The sequence below is a fragment of the Sus scrofa genome, chromosome 8 (genome assembly GCF_054392235.1).
Source record: "Sus scrofa isolate SSC_HxYL_T2T_F1_AM1 chromosome 8, Sscrofa_HxYL_maternal_Yorkshire_Landrace_v2.0, whole genome shotgun sequence".
Lineage (NCBI taxonomy): Eukaryota > Metazoa > Chordata > Mammalia > Artiodactyla > Suidae > Sus > Sus scrofa.
Window position 1 is genome coordinate 13821261 of NC_139390.1, and position 25133 is coordinate 13846393.

The 25133-nt window shown below is 37.2% G+C and overlaps 1 long non-coding RNA gene across 1 annotated transcript in view; it reads left to right on the forward strand.

The window, feature by feature from the left end:
• The first annotated feature begins 1751 nt into the window (after positions 1–1751).
• The window catches only part of LOC106504597 (uncharacterized), a 30485-nt gene continuing 7103 nt past the window's right edge, over positions 1752–25133 (forward strand). The window contains exons 1-2 of the long non-coding RNA XR_002346583.2: positions 1752–1892; positions 4077–4166. This is a non-coding gene — a long non-coding RNA (uncharacterized LOC106504597). The remainder of the gene's footprint in view (positions 1893–4076; positions 4167–25133) is intronic.

Below are 25133 nucleotides of genomic sequence, written 5' to 3' on the forward strand. Positions count from 1 at the left end.
AAAAATCATTATAAAATTAAAAAAATAAAAAGCATCTAATAAGAGTAATGATGGCCAATATAAAAAATATTAATGCTAGATTTAAATTATCCCCAATATGCCCTTTCCGAAGTTTCATGAAATTTTAAAAGATACTTCCAATGTTTCTGTGAATGGCTATCAGAACCAGGCAACTCTCTGTTGTCTACTTTGGGTCACATAATGAGGAAATTAGTACATCCTATCCCTTACCTAAAGACTATTTACTTGGAATTCTCTATACCTCTAGAAGCTATAATACCTTACAATTTTTTAAAGTCATTCAAGACTTCCCCATTGAAGACATGTACTGAGCATCAGTTTGTTCCAAAACTTTTTTCTTTTCCTAAAGAAGTATATTGATTTTGCCCAAATCACTCAAATTCAGTGACAATAAAGGTGACCATACACATGTGACATGTAGAGTGATTGCCTCACAGAACAGCATACTAGGGCTAAGTGCCATTGCTGATACTGGGCCAAAATATTCAAAATCCAACAATGCAAATCTAATTACTTATTTCATAAAATAGAGATTTCAAATAATAGTCATAACTCAATTTCAAGAGAGATAATTTATTTTTATTTGCTGGGTCATTGACATTTTCCTTTTCTTCCTGGGTAACTGCAATGACGAATTTTTGTTTCATTTCAGGAGGTATATTTTACATAGTGCCTGAAGTGGTCCTTAGAATGAACAGAAGCAGAAAAAAATAAGATGATGAGATGAAGTTCCATTTCATTACATTATTTGGAAGTTTCTCATTAAGTTGTTTGAATACACATTAGCAAAAACTTCTTTCAACATCAGAAGGGTACAGTGGTAACATGAGTTCGGCTTCCAGCTCAGGTTTCCAACCCAAGCCCCTTCACTTATCATACATATGACTTTGGGCAAGTTACTGAATCTCTCATCTGGCAAATGGAACCAATGCAAATGCAAGTAGCTACATAGGATTTCGTTATCTTTGTAAGAGTTTAAATGCAAGTGTTTAGCACAGTGCCCAATACGCAGAAAAGGTTCCATGCTTGTTAGATGCTAGTATTTACTCACACAAGAGTTCTGATGAGGAGTTCCCGTCATGGCGCAGCACAAACGAATCTGATTAGACACCATGAGGTTGTGGGTTGGATCCCTGCCCTTGCTCAGTGGGTTAAGGATCCAGCGTTGCCATGAGCTGTGGTGTAGGTTGCAGACGCAGCTTGGATCTGGCGTTGCTGTGGCTCTGGCATAGGCTGGTGGCTACAGCTCTGATTGGACCCCTAGCTTGGGAACCTCCATATGCTGCACGTGTGGCCCTAAAAAGACATAAAAAAGCCCTGGGAACTATGTCTAGTCACTTATGATGGGGCATGATAATATGAGAAAATAGAATGTGTACATGTATGTGCAACTGGGTCACCATGCTGTACAGTAGGAAAAAAAATTGTATTGTGGAAATAATTAAAAAATAAAATAAAATTAAAACAAAACAAAACAAAAAAAGAGCTTTGATGAGAGTTGTGATGGTTAATTTTACAAGTCAGTTTTCCTGGGCCACCAGGTGCCCAGATACTTAGACAAACATTATTCTAGGTGTCTCTGTTTTTGGATGAGATTAGCATTTACATAGGGAGTAAAATAGATTGCCCTCCCAGTGGTGAGTGGACTTCATCCAATCACTGGAAAGTCTGAATGAGACAAAAAGCCTGACCCTCCTGCAAAGCAAATAAAAGAGAATTCTTCCTGCTTGTCTGCCTTTGAAATGGGACATCCGCATTCTTTTCTTGCCTTAGGATTCTAACTGAAACATCAGCTGTTTCTGGGTCTCTAGCCTGCCAGCATTTGGAGAGGAACTGCACCATCCATTCTCCTGGCTCTCCAGCTTGCAGACGTACGTACTCTGTGTATCTTGGGGCTTTTCAGCCTGCATAATCACGTGAACAAATTCCTTATAATAAATCTTTGTGTATGGGATGGTAAAAGAGAGGGGGGAAAAAACCTGAGATTTTAAAATAGTTCAAGTATGCTAATTTCTATGATGTTCTCAGTTGTCATTCTTCCATCCTAGGCTGACCTGCTAGTGTCACACCGTCATTAAAGTGCAGCCGGTGTTGGTGTAAATTTATAATTGGCGTAATCCTTATTGCTGACATGTCAATATTTAACTTGCATTAACCTTTCCTTTGAGGCTGACAAATTGTGCATCTGTGGCTTGTTCAGTCTAATTTTTCATGTCATTGCCTTGCAAAGCATACAGATTTATAATGTCACTGTGTGATGGATGCAGGTCCCTTCTCTGCCTGGAAGAAGGGTTTCAACCCACTTAGATTATCCATTGGGTTATTTATTTATTTTCAGTTCCACCCACCACCTATTTTTACAGGCTTTCAGTGAATTTACCTCCCCAAGGCCCATATTTTGAGGACGAATGGAAGGGTACCCCTGTCAGGAATCATTAACATGCTGCTGCTAAGGCACCTACACATTGTTCTGGCCTGTCTCACACAGAGCAGCCCTCATCTGTGTGTGCACGTTGTCACTAAGAATTTGTTGACAAAAATTGAAGACCGGTGAAAGAAAATTAGGTCAGAATAGTGTGGGGGAGGCAAAGTGACATTCTTGTCAGTTTTACCGAATCTCTAAGAACAGAGTAGCCAGAGTTATAATTTCCTTAGGATGTGGACAGCTGAGACTTAAACTCAATTACCTCTTTTTTTTTTTTTTTTTTAATTTAGAGTTATTCTTGCCCCCACTCCTCACAATCTTTGGATTAAAAAAAGTGGACCAGTATCCAAGAATTCTTAATTGAAACTCTTGGGCCTGAAGGCTAAGGATTTGGGACCAAAGGAGATTTGGAGGGCTGAGGCATCTCATAGGTGTTCAAAGATGGGTTTAGGTGAAGATAAAAATATGGCATGACTTGCTAGCAAACATTGCCTCCAAGTTTCACAATACTATATAAATGTTAAGCTGCTTTCTCCACTTCACGGAGTGTTTTAGAACAGTTGGGGTTATTCAACCTCCACCCAGCAAGTCTAGTACATTTATTTAACACTTTCTAGGGTAAAGATGAGATATGCCCAGACCTTATATTTTGAGAGGGATAGTTATTTTAATTTACATTTTAGAGAAAGTTTGAAGAAAATCCAAAGGAACTGATGCTGAGATTTCATCTCAGTTCAGCAAAGTGTTATATGCACATATGCTATTAAAATGAAGCAATCATTAGTCTATTTCTTGGATCCTCAATTAAATTCTCACATATTTAGAATGTCTTGAATTATTTATGGAAATTAAAAATGGCTGATAGTGTGTTTCAAACAACACTAGAGAATAGCATGTTGCCTGGTACTTTAACTAGCAGAACTAAAGCTAGAAATGCCAACTTCTTACTTTTAAGTCCATTAATATTTTCAATACAACAGGTCAGGAGACTTCCAAGCTGTTACAAGTTCATTTATTTAGTCAACCTAAAATTTAATATGTGTCTTTTATGTATTAGATACTCTTCTGGGGGCCAAAGATACAAAATATTTCAATAAGTATTCTTACCTTCATAAAGTTTAAATTTTAGTGAAAGAAATAAGCAGTGAATATAAGTCACTATGCAAGAGAATGTTATGCTTTAAATTACAATTACCATATATTATGGTAATTGTATATGGTACCTTATAGAGAATGGAAAGAGTAATGGCGGATGTACCTTTTGATAAAATTGCAAGGGAAGCCCTTTCAGAAACAGTAGTATTTGAGCAGAAATCAGAATGGGATAAAGGAATGAGCTGTGAGGGAGAATATTTAAAGTGTGATGAATTATTGATGCAGTTGTCCTGAGTTAGGTGTGTTTTGGGCACACTTTAGAGCGGCAAAAAATACGAGAGTCTAGAATGCAGTGGGTCAGGGACGAGGATAGGGAGGGGGCTAGGTTGGACAGAGTTCTGGAGGCCATGGAGATTATTGAGGATTTATTTGAGTCTGTTGGGAAACCATCTGATGGCATGAATTGAATGCATTCTATGTTGTGTCTTTCATTTTTGAAAACAGTCATTAACTAATTTTATTCTTTTACACGTAGCTGTCCAGCTTTCTCAGCACCACTTTTTGAAGAGACTGTCATTTCTCCACTGTCTATCTCTCTCCTGGATGAAGGATGGATTATAAGGAGGTAAATCAGAAACAATTATATGTACTAACAAGGAATAATGCCACTCTTTAATGTTTATATAATATCTTCTCCCTAAAGTCCTTCTATACCATTAGTGGAATTTCTACAATTATCCTGAGATATAGGTAAGTACGTGGCATTAATTCCATCTAACAGATTAGAAGCTGAGCTTGTAATGTAGTACATCAAGAACGGATATTTCAAGAACAGTGCTCTATCAACCACACAGCAATGACTATTTTACACTGATAGATTGGGAAGGTGGAGGTAGATAAGAGTGAGGGATAAGTTTCTACTTAGAAGAGAAAGTGAAGATCAGCAGCTTTTGAATTCAATCAATACTTATTTATTATATATTATGTGCCAGGCACTGCATTAGGTACTGGGGATACAGGGAGGAAAAGTCAATTCCTGCACTGACAAAGCCTGCTCTAGGATATAATAATAACCTTTATTCTTTTATGCTAACCAATTTAGAAGTGGTACATGGGAGTTCCTCTTGTGGCTCAGTGGAAATGAATCTGACTAGAATCCATGAGGACACAGGTTCGATCCCTGGCCTCATTCAATGGGTTAAGAATCTGGCGTTGCTGTGAGCTGTGGGATAGGTTGTAGACATGGCTTGGATTCTGCATTGCTGTGGCTGGGGCATGGGCCAGCGGCTACAGCTCTGATTCAGCCCCTAGCCTGGGAACCTCCATATGCCACAGGGTGGCCCTAAAAAGACAAAAGACAAAAAAAAAAAAAAAAAAAAAAAAAAAAAAAGAAGAAGAAGAAAAAGTAGTGCATGTTTTAATCTCCCTAACAATCATAAGTTACAGGAACAACTATAATCAATATTTCACAGATAATGTCATTAAAGAGCAGAAAGACTAAACACCTCATACAAGGTCACTCAAGTGTGCCGTTTGTAAGCTTCAACTGGATTCAAGCCCAAGTTTAATCCCAAAGTCTGTTCTCTTAACTCTATGCTGCTTTTACTCTTTAAACATTCTGTATGTTTCAATGTCACTTGCATTTCTATCTTGGGTTTTGTGTCTTTTTCATTTTTTGCTTATCTTGGCATGTGGATTAGTGACACCTATTAAAGGAGCTGGGGGATAAAAACCTAAACGGCTTTGGGTCTAAGTAGGTAAATGGGAACCTACTGAAAACTGCATTTTATTGAGTTGTCATCAAAACCAAAATCATATACACATGTATATGTGTATTAATAACATCCAAAACATTAGTTTTTCTTCAATTTCATAGGAAATCCTTTTCTCACAATCTCCTGCTTCTGTGTCTTCATAAGTTTTTTTAAATTTTTTTTACACATATACATTCTTTTTTTCACATCCTCCACCATGCTCCATCATAAGTGACTAGATATAGTTCCCAGTGATATACAGCAGCATCTCATTGCTTATCCATTCCAAAGGCAATAGTTTGCATCTATTAACCCCAGATTCCCAGTCCATCCCACTCCCTCATGTCTTGGCAACCTGTGAGTAATGTCAATAGCCCAATTCTCTAGTTTTCCTAAATATGCACAGGGTAGTATAGCTATAGACTGGACAGGACAAAATAAAAAACTAAATAAAGTTTTAAACTTAGTCAAGGCTTCATAACTTAGAGTATATTTCTTACTTTCTAAACTAGAGGTAAAAAATGAACCCTTAAAATTTTTATATGGCTTTTGGGAGATAAGTATTTAAGAACTTGAACTCTGAACTGAATTTAAATGCCAAGTACACTGCTTGTAAGTAAATAATGTAACACTTCTATGCTATACTTTCTTCACTGGTCAATGGAGATTAAAAAAAGCGCCTAGGTTATAGTGTCATTTTGAGAACTTACTGAATTAATAAAGTGAAATATTAAGTGCTATTATTATTTAAATCTCACATCTCAAAGATCTCTGCTAAAACATTGAGTTGTTTTGGTCATGGAATGTTTTTCGACTGATGAAAATACCACTATTTTGGACTTCACAGGTCAGAGAACATTTTCTGTAAAGGGCCAAAGAGTAATTAGTTTTGACTTTGTAAACTATATTCAACTTTGCTGTTGTACCATGAAGCAGCCACAGGCAATACATAAAAAAAATGTTTGTGGCTGAACTCTAATGAGACTTTACAACAAAATGTAGGCAAAATTTGTCAATTCCTGAAGTATATAAATTTGCTAAGTGCTCTCCATGCACATTACATATTTGACTTTAACTGTCAAAAAAAAAAAAAAAAACATAATAAAGAAGTCCCAATAGATTTCTTGTTGTGGCTCAGCAGTAGTGGACCTGACTAGTATCCATGAGGATGTGGGTTCAATCCGTGGCCTCACTCAATGGGTTAAGGATCTAGCATCACCAAGAGTTGCAGTGTAGGTCTCAGATGCAGCTCAGATCCCACATTGCTGTGGCTGTGGTGTAGGCCAGCAGCTGCAGCTCTGATTCATCCCCTAGCCTGGGAACTTCCATGTGCTATGGGTGAGGCCCTAAAAAGAAAAAGAAAAAGAAAAAAAAGTCACAACATGCATACTATTGACAATAGAGCACTGTGACACGTCTACACGAGGACATAGGCAGTGACCACAAGGAGAGTGTGGGATGGTAGCAGGGAATGAGACAGGTGCTAAGGTTTATTCCTGGTCTTCTAGGGTTCGTGTTTCCATCCTTCCTTTTTGGGTCCAAGGTGCATATTTCACCTGTCACAGATTATCCTAAGGTGATTTCTGGCTGGGTATGCCCTAAGCAGGAGAGGAGAGGAGAGAGAGAGAGAAGTTGATCTAAGGAGATTGGGAGTCTGGGGCAAATTGATTTTTGTTTGTTTTTTTAAGAAGGTATATTGATGTTATGGAGATAGTAGAGATCCAGTAGATAAGGAGATGTTACGATGCAGGAAAGGGAGAGACACTTTCAAGAGTGATTCCTTGAGTATGAGTGCACCACAAGGTGGATGGATTGCCTTTAGGACTACAGTGAGTTCATCCATCAGAATAGGAGGTGTGTCAGAGCAATGGGCCAGGCCGGTAGCTTGATCCTAGGAGTCTATGCAGGTCGTCTTCAGATTTCTTCTATTTTTTCTGAATTGAGAAACAGTCAGATTTGAGAAGAAGAGAGCCTATGTTGGAATATTGGATATTTCACACCTTCCTGATACACAGGAGACTGAAGGACAGGGAACTTAGTACTGAAAAGTTATATCCTTTGAAAGTCATTGTGTAAAGTGAGATGTATTAGTACACATATATGTGTTTACCCAGTTGCATTCAGTTGATCTTATGCAGGAGTTGGCTGGGAAGGATTTGGACGTTAATGAGGGTTAGGGCTTCATCAGATGAAGAAAAGAGGAGAAATGGAGTTGAAAGTCAATGCAAACTATTGCTTTTAATGATGAATTCTGAAGGGAGAAGTAAAGGAGATAAGGGAGGGAAGGGGCAATGAGAAAGTAGATGGAAGATTTCAGGTTGGTATAGAAATCAGTGGAGACAAATAAGCCAGAGGAAGAGAAATGTAAATATGAGGTGATAGTTGAAGAATGAAATCATTAAAGATTAGGTGAGGTGAAAACTATTGGTAATATCATCTATGTAATGAGCATGAGAATGAGTGACTATTCCTTTAATATTCCTTAAAGTGTTTAAATTTCAGAGTCTTGGTAGAATTTCAAGCCCTGTAAGAATTGACTTGGCAACCTTTTCCTTTCTTTCCCTTTTTTTTTTTTTCCTTTGTAGAGTGCTTTTTAGTAATTTTTCAAATTTCAGTATAAAAATGATCACTTTTCCAGTCAGTCAAGAGTTTCATGTTTCAATATGGCAGTCACTGGCAACACAGGGCTATCTCAATTTTAATGTTCAATTAAAATTACATAAAAATTTAAACTCACTTTCTCAGTCTCGCTAACCACATTTGAAGTTCTCCAGAGCCACATGTGGCTAAGCACTATTCTTTTGGACCATGAAGAATCAGAATGATTTCTATCACCACAGAAAGTTCTATTGAATGATGCTATTCTAAAGTTTTGCTTCATACTATTCCAGTTGTTAAACAAGTGTGGGACAGAATAGAAATTACATTTTACTTTGTCACCACCTGATCAGTTTTGCTAGAGACAGAAATTATCTAATTACTATGGCACCACACTGCCCAGATACCATATGTTTTATGGCATCTATGAAATAGGCAGATCATGGCCATGGCTACTGCATCACATAATATGAGCTAATAAGAGTAATTCACTAGTAAAAGGCAACACAAAAGATGTGTTTGATTAAAGCAACTGTCTCCCACATGCTCTCTTTTGTCAAAGGCTCTAGTTATTTTGGAGTGTGTGGAGATTTTGTGATGCAAACCATTAACCTTTATTATGACAGTGTATCTTCTAGCCCTCAAATCAAATCCATGATATGGCTCAAAATGGCAAGAATATACAGATGGGAAAGAGCATTGATTCTTTTAAAGCCTTGAAGCTAGCAATTTACTTCTGGTCTTACTTCTTTTGGAAGTAAATGGATGCGCAAATAAGCAATCATTTTCTCATGAGTGAAGATGAGGTCAGCTAACCATCTGCTTTATGCTAGCCATGTGGCACAATTTTCAGAGGAAATTGCTATGGCTGTAACCAGAATGTCAGAAAGGCTCACTTTTCAGCTTCAGCGGATGTTGTGTTCATTTGATGGAATTTTGCTTTCTGTGGCATTTAAGCCTATATTAAAAACATACACCAAAGTAGCAAAGCAGAAGGAAGACCAAGAGCTATAGGAAAGGCATAGTGGTGAACTCTTCCTCTGTGTCAGATCTGTGTGAGATGGTTCAATTATATCCAGTCACTTCATGTTCACACCAATTACTTGCTGTACGTTTCGTTTTCATTTCTGTTTTACACATGAAGCTACTTTAAAAAGTTAAGATCAAGTAACCTGCTCATGTTCTCAGAATTGACAATAGTTGGAAGACGGAGATCTTCTTGACTCTAAGAAGCTATCATTATGTCTAACAAAGTTATATATCACCTGCTGAATTTCCTGAATTCAGGGAAACTGAATTGTCTGGGAACACTCTGACAATTTGGACAAAGAACCGACCACAGTAGAGACTTGAAAATGCAAAAAGAATGGACACGTACAGAGAACTGCCAGTGAGGGAGGAATCAGAAGTTTATTGAGTAGCTACTCCTAGTCATATATCAGATTATTTCCCTGAAAAAATGAATTTTTTTTTGAACTTCTATTTAATCTGATGGGTTACACAGTTTGAACAATATTTTAATAAATTATAATATTTACCAATCAAGGAGGTTAAAGCATAATACGGCTACACTAAATTAATACCTACTACTATAATATGGTTCTATAGTAGACACCAACCCTGTCAACTTTTATGACAATTAAAAATTCCTTATAATAATTGTTACCTGCTTTTGCAAGAGTGTATTTTCCTTATCAGTCTAACTAAAATTTTGTCAGTTTAGTTGTTCTTTTCAAATAACAGACTTTTAGTTTGTTGATCTTGGCTACTATTTTTCTATTCTATATTCTATTCTTTTGTATTTTAACTTTTTTATTTTCTTCCTTCTGATTGCCTTGACTTTAATTTGCTCTATGTTTCTAATTTCATGTGTCTGAAGTTTAGGTTACTGATTTGAGATCTTTCTCATTTTTTTTTTTTTTTTCTTTTTAGGGCCTCATGTGCAGCATATGGAAGCTCCCAGGCTATGGGTTGAATTGAAGCTGTAGCTGCCAGCCTACACCACAGCCATAGCAATGTGGGATCTGAGCTGCGTCTGTGGCCTATACCACAGCTCTTGGCAATGCTGGATCCTTAACCCACTGAGAAAGGCCAGGGATTGAACCTGCATCTTCATGGTGAGCCATGATGGAACTCTACTTTTTTTTTAATGTTGATATTTATAGCTATAAATTTCACTCTCAATTCTGTTTTCACAGGACCCCATACATTTGGTATATTGTGATTTCTTCTTTGACCATTAGTTATTTAGGAATGTGCTATTAAATTTCTATATATTTGTGAATTTTTTATTTCTTTTTGTTACTTATTTCTAATGTTAATTCTGTTGTGGTCAGAGCATATAAAAACTATTCCAAAACATGAAAGAGCCAGGACTACTTTGCAACTCATTTTATGAAGCCAGTATTATACTGATACCCCAAAATAGGCAAAGATATCCCAAGAAAACTACAAACTAAATTTCCTTTAGAATATAATGTACACATTTGTAATACTCTACATATAGCAAGATATAACATGGATAATATATCATGATAAAGTCATGTTTATACCAAGAATTCAAGGTTGGTATAACATTGAAAAAAGCGGGATAGTGTAATATGCTATATTAACAGAATAAAGGTCAAAAACAAGAAGATCATCAAAATAGATGAAAGAAAATAATTTCACAATATCCAAAAACCTTTCATAATAAAAATACTCAACTTTCATTATGATTATTAATAAACTATTTTGAATATAAAAGAAGTCCACAATCTGATTCTGCCTTCTTATCTCTTCTTATATCCAATCTAATAAAGGCCATCTATAAAAACACCACAGATAACAGACCTAATGCTGAAAGCCTACCTGCTTTCTCCTAGTATCAGAAATAAAACAAAGATGTCTGCTGGGGTAACATCAAAAATATACCTGAGGTTATAGCTAAGGCAATTAGACAAAAAATAAAAATAAAAAAATTCAGATTCGAAAAGAAGTAAAACCATACCTATTCACAGATGACATATCTTGTATATAGGAAATTCTAAGAAATCCTCCTTCCCACAATCACACACAAACACAGAATTAATAAATGAGTTCAGCAAACTTATAGGATACAAGATCAATATTTTAAAAATTGTATTTCTACACACTGGAAACAAATAATCAGAAAATGAAATTAGAGAGTTCCCATCATGGCTCAGTTGTTAATGTCTCTGACTAGGAACTGTGAGGTTGTGTGTTCAATCCCTGGCCTCGCTCAGTGGGTTAAGGATCTGGCGTTGCCTTGAGCTGTGGTGTAGGTTGCAGACACAGCTCAGATCCCACGTTGCTGTGGCTGTGCTGTAGCCTGGTGGCTACAGCTCCAATTAGACCCCTAGCGTGGGAACCTCCATATACTGTGGGTGCAGTCCTAGAAAAAGGCAGAAAAGTACAAAAAAAAAAAAAAAAGAAAATGAAATTAAGAAAATAATGCAATTTTCAATAGCCTAAAAATGATAAAATGCTTAGGAATATGTTTAATAAAAGAAATACGACTTCACTTAAAATTACAAAACATTGTTGAAAGAAAATAAAGAGCTAAATAACTGGAAAGACATTCCATGTTCATGGATTGGAAGACTTAATATTGTTAGGACAGCAATACTTTACAAACTGATGACCACATCAATGCAATCTCTATCAAAATCCCAGTTGTTTCTTATTGTAGAAATTGACAAACTGATCTTAAAATTCACATGGAAATTGAGGGATACAGAATAGCCAAAATCATCTCAAAAAAGATCAAAATTGGAAGAATCATAACCTCCAATTTAAAATCTTATGACGAAACTATTGTAATCAAAAGTATTTTTCTCGGCCTTCCTATTATGGCTCAGCAGTAACAAGTCCAACTAGTATTCATGAGGGTGCTGGGTTGAGGACTGGCATTTTCCTGAGCAATGTATGTGTAGGTTGTGGGATGAAGCATGGGTCCTTTGCTGCTGTGGCTGTGGCATAGGCTGGCAGCTATAGCTCCAGTTTGACTCTTAGCCTGGGAACTTCCCTATGCTGTGGGTGTGGCCCTAAAAAGACAAATACACACACACACACACACACACATATATATTTTTTTCTCTAGCATAGCATAGACATAAACTCATTAAGAAGAATTGAGGGTCCCTTACTTTATAGTCAGTAGATTTTGACAACTGTGCCAAGGACAATAACTGGGAGAAAGAACAATCTTTTCAACAAATGGTGCTGGAAAAAATGGATTTAACAAAAAAGTTTTAACCCTATCTCACACTAATTACACAGTCAACTTTCAATGGATCATAGATCTAAAAGTAAAAGGTAAAATTATAAAGAACTTAATGAGAACATAGGAGTAAATCTTTTTGGCATGGTTTGGCAGTTCTTTCTTAGTTATGACACCAAAAGCATGAACAACGAAAGAAAAAAATAAATCAGATTTCATCAAAATTAGTAATTTTGGAATTCACAAGACACTATCAAGGAAATTAGAAGACAGCCCACAGAACTCTGGGCAATATTTGCAAATCATATATCAGATATATCTCTAGTATTCTTACTATATAAAAATTATTACAGAGATTTTTTTGTGGCAGTGATTTCCCAAATTTAAAAATGGCAAAAGGATTTGAGTATATATTTTCCCAAGAAGGTACAAAAATAGCAAAAAACACATAAAAAGATGCTGAACATTGTTAGTCATGAAAATGCAAAATAAAACCACAATGAGATATTACTTCTTACCCACTAGGATATCTACTGGAAGACTCATACATTCCTGGTCGAGATATATAATACTGCAGCTGCTTTGATAAACAGTTTGGCATTTCCTCTAAAGTGACAAAAAATGGTTTCCATATGATCTGATATTCCACTTTTAGACATATACTCAATAAAATTGAAAACATATGTCCATACAAAAACTTGTAGATAAATGTTCATAGCAGCATTGCTTATATTAGCTAAAAATGGAAGCAACTCAAACATCTATTGACTGAATACTGGATAAGCAAAACATCAGATATTTACAGAGTGGAATATTATTTGATCATAAAAAAGAGTGAAGAGCACTGATAGGTGCTAAAACAAGTATAAACCTTGAAATATTATTTAATGAAGGAAACCAGACAGAAAAGACCACTTACTCTATGACATCCTTTACATGAAATGTCCCGAATAGGTACATGTAAAGTACAATTAAGTTGATTAGTAGTTTTAGGGACTGAAAGAAAGAAGATGAAGACTACTCCCTACAGGGTACAGTGTTTCTTTTAGAGTGATGAAAATATTCTAAAGTTAGATAGTGAAAAATCTTAACAGTTCTGTGGATAAACTAATTTACCTCTGAATTTTGGAAATTAAAAGTATAGAGTTAAATGAATTCTATTCCAATAAAGCTGCTACTAAAAAAAAAGTTTGAGCTCATAGTTTTTTCATCAAAGGAGAATTTCCTGACAAATGCCTGCTGGGTATGTGTGTAAGAATCAGTTCAGAATACCCTCATTATTGGTGTATCCTTTCTCTAACACTCAGCTTTGATGCACTCAGCTGTATGAATACCATCATCACATTTATCAAAGTATAAATCTGTTAGTTGTTTATATGACCATTGACCCTCCTTGAGGTCTGGAATCATATTTCGGAGGTATCTCTCTCGCAGAATCCATGTTCGGCACGTTGAATAAATGAATGGAGATGAAGAGTGCAGGGAAGGGGAGAATGAAACAAAGAGAATCAGGTCTTAACAGGACAGGTAACAAGAGACTTCCAAAATCATATATCCAGGGAGAAAATGAAGCACAATAAATCTCAGCAAGTTTGATTGCTAATCAGCGAGTGAGGCTATTGACTGCTCAGGTGAAAATAACAGATAAGATCAGAATTGAAAGGACATCGAAGGCATACATATTGGGAGAAGATAAGAAAGAAAATCAAAGAAAGAGAAATGCTTTGGGCTTTTGCATTTGACAGGAGTGCAGGGGGCCATTTGGAAACACTAATGCCACATGAGGATAATTTATTCTGTTGCCGAAAAGCTCGTTATCTTCTGCTCGGTGTGACCCATTGAAGTTGCAGGATTTCGGTAGCTGCCCATTTAGGGCAATCTATCATTTTCGACCTAACTGCTCCATCCTTACCAGCAAAGTGGGTGGCAACTTGTAAAAGAAACAAATAGCTCACTTGTGCAACAAGATCCATTTTCCCAAATGTTCCCTGAGATGACAATTTCTTTGGTGTGTCAACCTGGCCCTTCTATTGCTCATCAAAAGTGGGATGTAGATATGTCAACAAACATTTCCAGAGATTCTGGAAGCAATCAACATGAACTCTGCAGGAGACCTGACTCTCTTCTTTTGTTCCAGAACCATGCAAAAGAGCTGAGAGGCTCAATTCCTTAACAGCAGAGAAAAGCAGGAAAGAAGATTCAAAGTCATTTTTGTTAATTAACTGTGGTGGGTGTGTATACATAATCCTGCCAGTAAACTACATTGTGATAGATTCCAGATAACACTGTCCTGGTGATGACTGGTGAGACACTCACAAAGTGCATACACCATCGGAACTTTATTTCAAGTCCAAATAATGTGGACCTAAATATTTGAAACCCACAGTTTGGTAGAGATCCAGAAGAGACGTTTTTTCAACTCTTCGATTGGCTTTCCTCGATCTGTTCACTTGTGCTTCATCCTATACTTTGAAGTACATTGTTTAGATTTTGGAGACACCCTCACCTTAACCCCAATGAGTCCTCTCTCACCCTAGATCTCTTTTCTTCACCTTCCACGAAACAGTTCTTTTAAAACATGCAAAAGCGTGCTTCCCCTTGAGCACTGTGTCTTTGTCCCTAATTTCTTCTAGGAGATAAAGACTGGAAGTTTGTGTCCTGATAATGAAAAAAAATTGGGGTGATTTTAAAGTCTCAATAGCCTGGTTACCAAACGAAAAAGTCTAATATGTTCTCAGATTCTTTTCATGATGAATAATTCACTACCAGTCTGTCTTCTGCCCTTTATCAAAGGTGCTCAGAGATGACTATGTCTCTTCATGCTTTAAGCTCCTTTACCGTAATCTCCCATCTACTATTTCTGGGGATGCCAAAGAGCCATTTCTCCTGGCTGCAGGTAATGAGGTGATACCTTGCCTGTAGATAATTTTTAACTTTCAGTATAAAATATACTGAAAGTTAGTCTGCTTTTCACTATTTCCCTGAGCCAGCAATTCTAAGTAGTGCCAGTAATGAAATAATCTTCCCTGCTGGAGCAGAATTCTCCCACTGCCCCCAGCGCTCACCTTTCACGCTGCTTTGAAGAGTGCATAGAGCTTCCTCAGAAATAGAAAATGATCCCATCAAGAGAGGGGCCTGCCCAAATTGTTCAAAGCTATGTAATTCACAGCATCTTGTATAACAGCTATCAAGGAGTAGGTACTCAGTAAATATTTATTAAATTAAGTGTTTAGATGCAAAAAGGAAGAAAATGTGCAAAATAATTGAAGTTAAGCTATGTGACATGTTCAAAGAAATATATAAGGTTGGAGTTCTGATGCATAGAATAAAAGAGGGAGACACATGCATAGAATATAAGGGATGAGACACTAATGAAAAATGAGGACTAATATTGGGCTTGCTAAAGTAGGTAACATATAAAAAGGTAGTAAAGGGTGACGAGAAAGGAAGAAAGTAAGTCAGATTGAAGAAAGACACAGTCAAACATAGTTTGAGCACTTTCTATACAACAGACTTTCTTTTTTATTTTGTCCCAGGAGATGTAAGATTTATAAGATATTGTTTGTTCCCAAATTAATCACAATCTAGATGGCGAATTAGAAGGCATTCATAAAAGAAATATAAATAATGTCTTTGGAGTGTTTTCTAAATATTGGTGTTTTCTGAATAATAAGTATACAGACAAGGCTGCAAGACATGGGTTATTATTATTAGATTTTTTTTTTTTATTTGACCATGCCTGCAGCATATGGAAGTTCCTGGGCCAGGGATTGAACCTACACCACAGCAGCAGCGACCCAAACGGCTGCAGTGACAGCTCTCCATCCTTCACCCCCTGCACCACAAGAGAACTCCTATTAGTATCCTTTTATAAATGAGAAAATGAAGGTCAGAGAGGCCCACTTTCACACAATTTCAGGTGGGACAGCTGGTTTGTGTGTCCAGGACTATCTGTATTCACAGGGGAAGGGAATGAAAACCAAATATCAATTTTGTTAGTCTGCAGTGTGAGGTTCATGGGGCAGGGGGAAGGGTGGGGGGTGGGGAGGGGGAGAGCAAGGCAGGAAAAAATGATTGGTGTCTGTCAAGGGGCCTCCGAAGACCCCAAATTATTGATGAAGTCTTGGCAAAGAAAAAAAAATCCACTCGAAAAAAAGGTATTGGGTAAAATCAAAACCTGACATTTTGAGCCCTCCTATAAAATAAAGGGACATTTTCTCTTTATACTTGATTTCCTTTAAATCCTGGCTTACTGGTATATAATGTAAAAATAGAAGTCTGAAAACTTTTGGCCTAGTTCCAGGAAGATTACTTGAGGCTTCAAATTATATGGGCTTATTAATATCATAAAATGTATTTCCAGAGATTCATGTAGGTTCACTCCCACAAATAGTAACTACCTTTTAAAAAAGCAAAAATCATAACTTAAAAGCAATATGGTTGTGCAAGTCTCCTCTGCATAATGAAATGAAAATGCACATGTGTATATATGCATATTCATGTGTATAGACACACATACATGCATATATACATATCCATACTCCTACATATATATACACATACCTGTGCATACATCTTGTCTATTTGGTTTCTGCAACTTCATAGTGAAATATAAAATGAACAGGACAATAAGACAAAGTGTTGTGTTTTACCCTATGTCAAATAGTCAGAAATACTATATAATTTAAGTAGATTTCTTAGTGTTTATATGCACTTCGATGTTATTATAAATGCTTCGAGACTCTTAATATACACCCGTCCTAACAGTCTTTTCAAGAGGGTTGTGTACAGAACATATAAGTGAATTACTTTCAAATAGTCAAAATTCTGTTGTATTTGAGTCACAGTGAGGAGGATTTGAGGATATTTGAGTTCACTCCCAAAGTATCTCCTTTGTTTTCTCCGGTATTTGATGTTCAGGTCTCTAGGGTGTTGCAGGAAGAAAGGGCAGCTTTAAAAAAAAAACCAACAGAAGCAGGCCTGTTTTCTGTTAAAAAGCCAAGTCAATGTTGCACTTGCGTTGCTGTCTGCATTTTATCCTGGGGCCTTGGGGATGAGAGAACTATCTCAGGGCCCTCTTCTGTTCTCTGTGCTGAGGTCACAGAAGACCTTCAAGTCAGAAATTCAGGGCTCCAGCTGTCTTGAAGCAAATTGGATTCATTTTTGCAAATTACTATACAAATTAAGTCATACTTTTAATAGGATTATTTTAGGGTTTTGTATCATTTAGCAGAACTGAGCTCAGTAGTTTGGGAAACCTACCCAAACCTCCTTCCTTCCATGTTATATTGGATATCAGATGCTACTGAGAAAAATCGGATGCCAAAAAAGATAACCTCTTCTTTTTTATTGAACTGATGTTTTCTTCTGCTTTATAAGACTAACTCAAAATGGATTATATTCTTCTAACCCACAGCTGCAGCTTCTAACCCATAGCTGCAGTGGACATCAAGTTCAGAAACCCTAAGGCTAAGTATAGTCCAGAACCTAAATTGGCTTCCAACACAATCATGGCAACCTGTACGGTAGTACTAATTGTTATTATGTAGCAATGACTCATTAAACAAACCAAGCAAAAGTATTGATACCTGTGAAGCTACCAGGTCAATTAATTCTGAAGATTATCCGAAGCAAACCAAATTTAAATAGATTTAGTTCAAAGATCTTAAATGTTAAGACCTGACGAAACAAAATAAGTAGGAACCAGGCCACTACGTCATTCCAACGGCAGCCAAAAGTCAATTTCCTCTGATTTAATATGTATATCCTGAGAAAATATTCATAAGTTTGATATCAGGGAATGTTTTGCTTATGTTCTCTGCCAGGAGTTTGATGGTGTCTTGTCTTATATTTAAGTCTTTAAGCCATTTTGAGTTTATTTTTGTGCATGGTGTGAGGGTGTGTTCTAGTTTCATTGATTTGCATGCAGCTGTCCAGTTTTCCCGGTTTTTTTCCCATTTTATATTCTTGCCTCCTTTGTTAAAGATTAATTGACTATAGGTGTCTGGGTTTATTTCTGGAGTCTCTATTCTGTTCCATTGGTCTGTATGTCTGTTTTGGTACCAGTACCACACTGTCTTGATGAATGTGGCTTTGTAATATTGCCTGAAGTCTGGGAGAGTTATGCTTCCTGCTTGTTTTTTGTTCCTCAGAATTGCTTTGGCAATTCTGGGTCTTTTGTGGTTCCATATAAATTTTTGGATTATTTATTCTAGTTCTGTGAAAAGTGTCATGGGTAATTTGATAGAGATTGCATTGAATCTGTAGATTGTTTTGGGTAGTATGGCCATTTTTATAATATTAATTTTTCCAGCCCTGGAGCATGTAATGGCTTTCAGTCTCCCAAAGCAACAGAAATAAAAGCAAAAATAAACCAATGGGACCTAATCAAACTGACAAGATTTTGCACAGCAAAAGAAACCAAAAAGAAAACAAAAAGACAACTTACAGAATGGGAGAAAATAGTTTCAAATGATGCAACTGACAAGGGCTTAATCTCTAAAATATATAAACAACTTGTACAACTCAACATCAAAAAAGCCAACAACTCAATTGAAAAATGGGCAAAAGACCTGAATAGACATTTCTCCAAGAAAGATATACAGATGGCCAACAAGCACATGAAAAAATGCTCAACATTACTGATTATTAGAGAAATGCAAATCAAAACTATCATGAGATACCACCTCACACTAGTCAGAATGGCCATCATTAATAAGTCCACAAATAACAAATGCTAGAGGGGGTGTGGAGAAAAGGGAACCCTTCTGTGCTGTTAGTGGGGATGGAAGCTGTTATAACCACTATGGAGAATAGTATAGAGGTACCTTAGAAATCTGTACATAGAACTACCACATGACCCAGCAATCCCACTCTTGGGCATATATCTGGACAAAACTTTCCTTAAAAAAGACACATACACTCACATGTTCATTGCAGCACTATTCACAATAGCCAAGACATGGAAACAACCCAAATGTCCATTGACAGATGATTGGATTAGGAAGATTGGTGTGTGTATATATATATATATATATATATATATATATATATATATATATACACATACATACACACAATGGAATACTACTCAGCCATAAAAAAGAACAAAATAATGTCATTTGCAGCAACATGGATGGGACTAGAGACTCTCATACTGAGTGAAGTAAGTCAGAAAGAGAAAGACAAATACCATATGATATCGCTTGTATCTGGAATCTAATGTATGGCACAAATGAACCTTTCCACAGAAAAGAAAATCATGGACTTGGAGACTAGACCTATGTTTGCCAAGGGGGAGTGGGAGGGAGTGGGGTGGATGGGGAGCTTAGGGTTAATAGATGCAGACTATTGCCTTTGGAATGGATTAGCAATGAGATCCGGCTGTGTAGCACTGGGAACTATGTCTAGTCACTTATGATGGAGCATAATGTGAGAAAATAGAATGTGTACATGTACGTGTATGCTGTACAGTAGGAAAAAAATGTATTGGGGAAATAACAATTAAAAAAATAAAAAATAAAATGTATATCCAATGTCACTTATGGTAGATGCCTTGTTACTTGTCTATTTTATATATAGTAGGGTGTCTGTATCAATCCCAACCTTCTAATTTATGCTTCCTCCTATGTTTCCCCTTTGATAAACATAAATTTGGTTTCAAAATCTTTGAGTCTGTTTTTTCTTTCTTTTTTTTTTCACTGTTTTTTCTATTGTATCATTTCTATTAGATCCCACATATGCCTAATCTCATATGTTATATTTGTCTTTCTCTGACGACTTACTTCAATTAGAATAATAACTTCTGGGTCCATCCAACCTTGTCTTCCTTTTACGGTTCTGAAATGTTAAGACTTCTCCCTAGATATTGACTTCTTTTCGGATCTCTACTTTTGAGGAAGGTGCAGTAGGGGCTTCAATTCAAGATGATGAAGGATGAAAACTGGCTTAAGTGATGTTTCATATCATGAGTTATAACCTGCCCTTTCTTCCTTGTTAATCCAGCTATTTTAAAAGAACTGCAATAGAAACAGGTCTTTTCAGATAAGGAAAAGAGACAGATACCCTTTTAATATTAAGGTAAAGCATTGATAAATGTCTTTTTAACAATTGTTAATGCTTTACCTTAATATTAAAAGGGTATCTATCTCCTTTCCAAATAGGAACTGCTTTTCATGGATGGTTTCATAGCTCCATCTTTATTTCTGCCATTGTTTTTCTGTTTCTTCTCTGTAAATGTGATGGAAAAGCCACCCCATCACAAATAATATTGAGAACACTTAGACTATATTGTTATTTATTGTTCGATATCAAAATTGGTGTTGAAATTTTAATTGGTCTAAAAGTGTTACTATCATTGCATAAGATGACTCCTCTGTCTCACAGCTCCAATTCAATTGAAAGCAATATCTTGAAAAGAAATAATACAGAGAGAAGGATGACAGGTGCCATGTTCCCATCACTTTCCTCTACTGGGACCCTAAGGTTTCAGCCCCTCATCCACAATTTTTCCCTCACAATGAACAGCTTCAATGCTCTACTATTGTAGGTCTCTCTACCTTGGCTTGGGTTTCTGTTTTCTAAAGGCAGTCTCCAGCCCTCCCATCCTCTGCCTAGCTGTAAATACTTTTTCAGCTTTTATGGATCAGCCTATGGATCCATAAAATGTCCAGTGAGTAGAATTTACTGACCATCTCCAAGCTTCATCCTGACTTTCTTAGAATTGACTCCTCTTCTCCAGGGCCATACCACCTGGCATCAAGTCTCATAGAATCCTCTGACGGGATCCCCTAAAAGCAGACATCCCTCTACTCTGTGTTCCTCAAGATCTGATTTTCACCATGGAATTTTGAAAGCCATGGCCTGTACCCTGACATGAAGTTTTCAACAATCTCTAGTAAAACCAGGAAAAATTAGGAAAACTCTGATTTTTAACTAAAGCCCTTTACATCAATTTAGGAATCTGATTTTATTCTGAGAGCATGTTCTTTTTACTTATCTGAGAGTAGATTGTTTCCTAGTTTATGGAAATGCAATAGTAATTGGATTTTTTCAATGTGGGTATTTGGCAAAGTCAAAAGTTAGCAATCAAATTTGAGTTCTCAAGTTGAAGTAAATAAACACATACTGCTTTTTAAAATTCACATATCTGCCACAGCACCTGTTCACACTTACTGCAAATGCTTCTTTGTATAAATGAATGTCTCTGCAGACTCCAGGCCCTGTGACAGCAAAGACCATGCCTTCTTCATCTGGTTACTAGGATCTAGTGCAGCACATGTTTAAAGAATATTCTCTGCAGAATGGATGATGGGAAGAAACGTAACAAAAAGGGAAGAAGAATATTAGTAATATTTCCTTTTAATCTTCTGGTCAATATTTTAAGAAATACAAAAGGATCCTCCCACAAAACAATATGGAACTTCAAGAAGTCAATATCTGTCTATGACAAGAATTTCAGGCTTATATGTCTGCTTATTACTACCTATCTGTATAGTGTATATGAAATGTACATATAAAAAAGAGGTAGTTGGAATTCCCGTCGTGGCTCAGTGGTTAACGAATCCGACTAGGAACCATGAGGTTCCGGGTTCTATCCCTGGCCTTGCTCAGTGGGTTAAGGATCTGGTGTTGCCGTGAGCTGTGGTGTAGGTTGCAGACATGGCTCGGATCCCGAGTTGCTGAGGCTCTGGCGTAGGCCAGTGGCTACAGCTCCGATTCAGCCCCTAGCCTGGGAACCTCCATATGCTGCAGGAGTGGCCCAAGAAATGGCAAAAAGACAAAAAAAAAAAAAAAAAAAAGAGGTAGTTTATTCGATAAAGTAAAATTATACCTGATAATTGAGAGAATACCTTCTACCTTTTTGAAATAAAGCAATAATAATGCTAGTATTCACGCATGATATTTATGAAATTTACTAATTTTTAAAGCACATGTTGCCTCCTTTGACCTTCAGGAGACTCAATGAATTAAGTATTAAATGTGTAGCGTTCCATGCACAGGTTGGAAAAGAATTTCCAGACTCAGAGCAAGACGAAGAGAAAGACGATTTTATTGAGATAAGAAACACTGCTAGCACAGTGGGACGACTTCCTGATGATCAGGGAGAACTGATCCTGAGCACGTGGTTGTGTCTGTTTTTATAGCCCAGGGGCAAAGGAGAGAGGAGAGATCTTAGGGTACATTTGCTGGTTGGTTGGGGGTGTATACTTTCCTATAGGGTCAGGGAGAGGAGCATGCCAAATACCTTCACTAATATGGGACAGGAGGGAGTAGGCCAGGTTGCTGAAGGGGAAGAGGGGGCTCAAGAACTTTGTAACCATTGCATTGAGACTGGTGGGGTGATAAAGTTCTGGTAATTTTTATCCTGGCTAGAGGCTCTTTGAGTTTCTCTCATTGGAGAGGCATTGAAATCCACAAAATCCACTTTTCAGACAGAAGGATCAGCGAGCCTCATTTCTGAAATGGCAGAGTGGAAACTTAGAGCCATGTGTTCTATCCTCAAACCCAGTGTTAGGTTTTGTGTTTTTTTCCCCTGATGGCAGCCGTGTACCAAGCAGGGACACAATGGGGACAGAGCAGTCTCTTTCTCTCCAAGGATCCATTCCCTTGTGCATTCCTTCTACCACATGAGAAGGAACATTTCATGGTTATTATCTAGATTTGTCAGTGTATGATGATAATTAAAAGCAAACTGCTTTCTATTGTTACTGTTTCTAAATTCTGGACCTATAATGCATCATTGCCCTTTCCCTGCACCCTGGGAGGCAGTTCCTGCCCATCACTGGTACACCCATGTGTATTAGGCAGACAGAGACAATTATTGTAGCTAATACCTCTAAATATCAAGTGTTATATTTTGCACAATAAGAGTTGATCTGTCACAACACAGGGTAATATAGGTCTTGGAGGGCTCAGTTTCATGCAGTCTTTTAGAAATCTAAGGTCTTTTATCCTGTGCCTCTGTACCCTTTAAATCCTATTCTCTCTATTCAGCCTGTGGATGGTGAAAGAGAGCATGAGGCATTATGAAGATTTTAAGGGTCAGGCTTGTGAGTGGCATCCATCAATCCTGCTCAGGAAGATGATGCAAAGGAAGCTGGGAGATATGTTCTTCATCTGTATCCTGGAGGTAGGGGGAACACTGGGTTTTGATGAGCATACAATGTCTCTACTACATCCTGTGGCCAGGATTTCTTCACTCCCAGGGCAAGGCTATTGAACGGGTAAGTTCTGGCCCTACTGGATGCCTATTAATCATGTATTTGGCCCAAAAAAAAAAAAAAAAGAAAAAGAAAAAGAAAAAAGAAAGAGAAAGGCCATTATTGAAATGTAAGCTCTATTTTTCTGGCTTTTCCAATGCTAACATACTTTTGAATTATCATCATCAGAAAAAAAAATCAATTTGCTTTTTGATTATTTTATAACTTGTAAATAACTTTCACATCAATTTTCTTATTCTACATTAACCACTACCTTCTAGAGAGTTAAGATCGATTCCTCTCCCCGTTTTACACATGAGCTAATACTGACCTTCAAGAAGGATCATGGCATGTACCCCACATCTCATAGATGACACTTAGTCTCAAAACATTAGGTATCCTGTAAGGGGTTAAGTGTATCAGGAACTTTCTAGTTACCCGACCAAGATTCCTTCACTCAGTTTCTCTATTAAGAACAATTCTCATTTTAGTCATATTTGCAGCAGATAGCAGTTATATGGCAGAGTTAAGGGCAGAGATATAAACATAGGAGTCCCTTCTAAAAAAGAATAGGCAAGAAATGATTCTGCCTTCTTTTTTCTTCTTATATCCATTAAAGAGTACCAGACCTGCAGACCTGCTTCTGGGAAGTAAGGGATGTTGGAATATGAGGCAGATGTCCTGTGCTCCATGGGCCAGGGCTGGGACTGGTGGGCACAGAAAAAAAGCACCCCCCCCCAACCATACAGACCACTTACAAAGGAGACAGAGTTGGGATTGTCAGAGCTCTGGCTGCTGGTCTCTGGCATCTGCTCCTTCCTGCTCTCAGAGCAATGGATTTCAATTTGCTGTTCTCTCCCTTATGGGGAGCTTAAAGCACTCTACAAGCATTTGGTTTATTAATCTTCATAATATCTCTGAACACCCCTGTGAAGTTATCAAAGGGCAAAGGAAAGAGCAGCAATAATTATCCTTACTTCACAGACAGGGGAGATTTTGACAGCAAAATGGTTCAATTAAATTCTCTAATGAGTTGTGGAGAAAGATAGATAAAGGACTTTGATCTCCAGCAAAAATACATCCATTCCTCATCCCCTGGACTCCTATTTTGCTTTTACAACTTTCTGACAAAGGAGTTCTTTAAAACATGGTCTAGGCTTTCTGACAGGTGAGTCAGCAACGACAGATGTTCAGGCTACATTCATTTACATGTATCGGCCTGTATCCCATGTCACTGTCTTTGAGGGGAAGCTTGAGAGCTTTCCATCCCAAAGTAGATGAGGCCAAAATGACCCAACCTCATAGGAAGTTGAAGGTGAAATATAAGCAGATCTAATAGAACTCAATTTCTCCTTGCAGAAATTAATGGTGAATGACATATTTTTTTCAATAGATTGAATTGGTCTCTTTGCAATGCCAAAATTTAAGTCAGCAAAAGGTATAACAACAAAGTCTACTGTATTTACCTAACTCGTGTACTTTCTAGGAGATAGGCACATGCCCCTTAAACTATGCTGGCTGAAGGTGAGCCAGTCTTTAACAACCCTTTACTGAGGGAAATTTGTGGAGGTCTTTCTCTGAAGGAGGAAGAAAGAAGGCCTAGATCAAAAATGTTTCCCCATTCACATTCCTAAACCAGACTCTGAACTACATTTATCAAACACTCTACACCCTTCCCCTCTCTTTCCAACCCATTCTTTGTGCCATAAGATAGTATCATTTTTCAGATTTTGTATCAGGCAGAGAAGTTCACCAGACTAAAGGCAACAATTTGAGAGATTACACAATGTGAGACAACAGTATGCAGGAATCTCGCT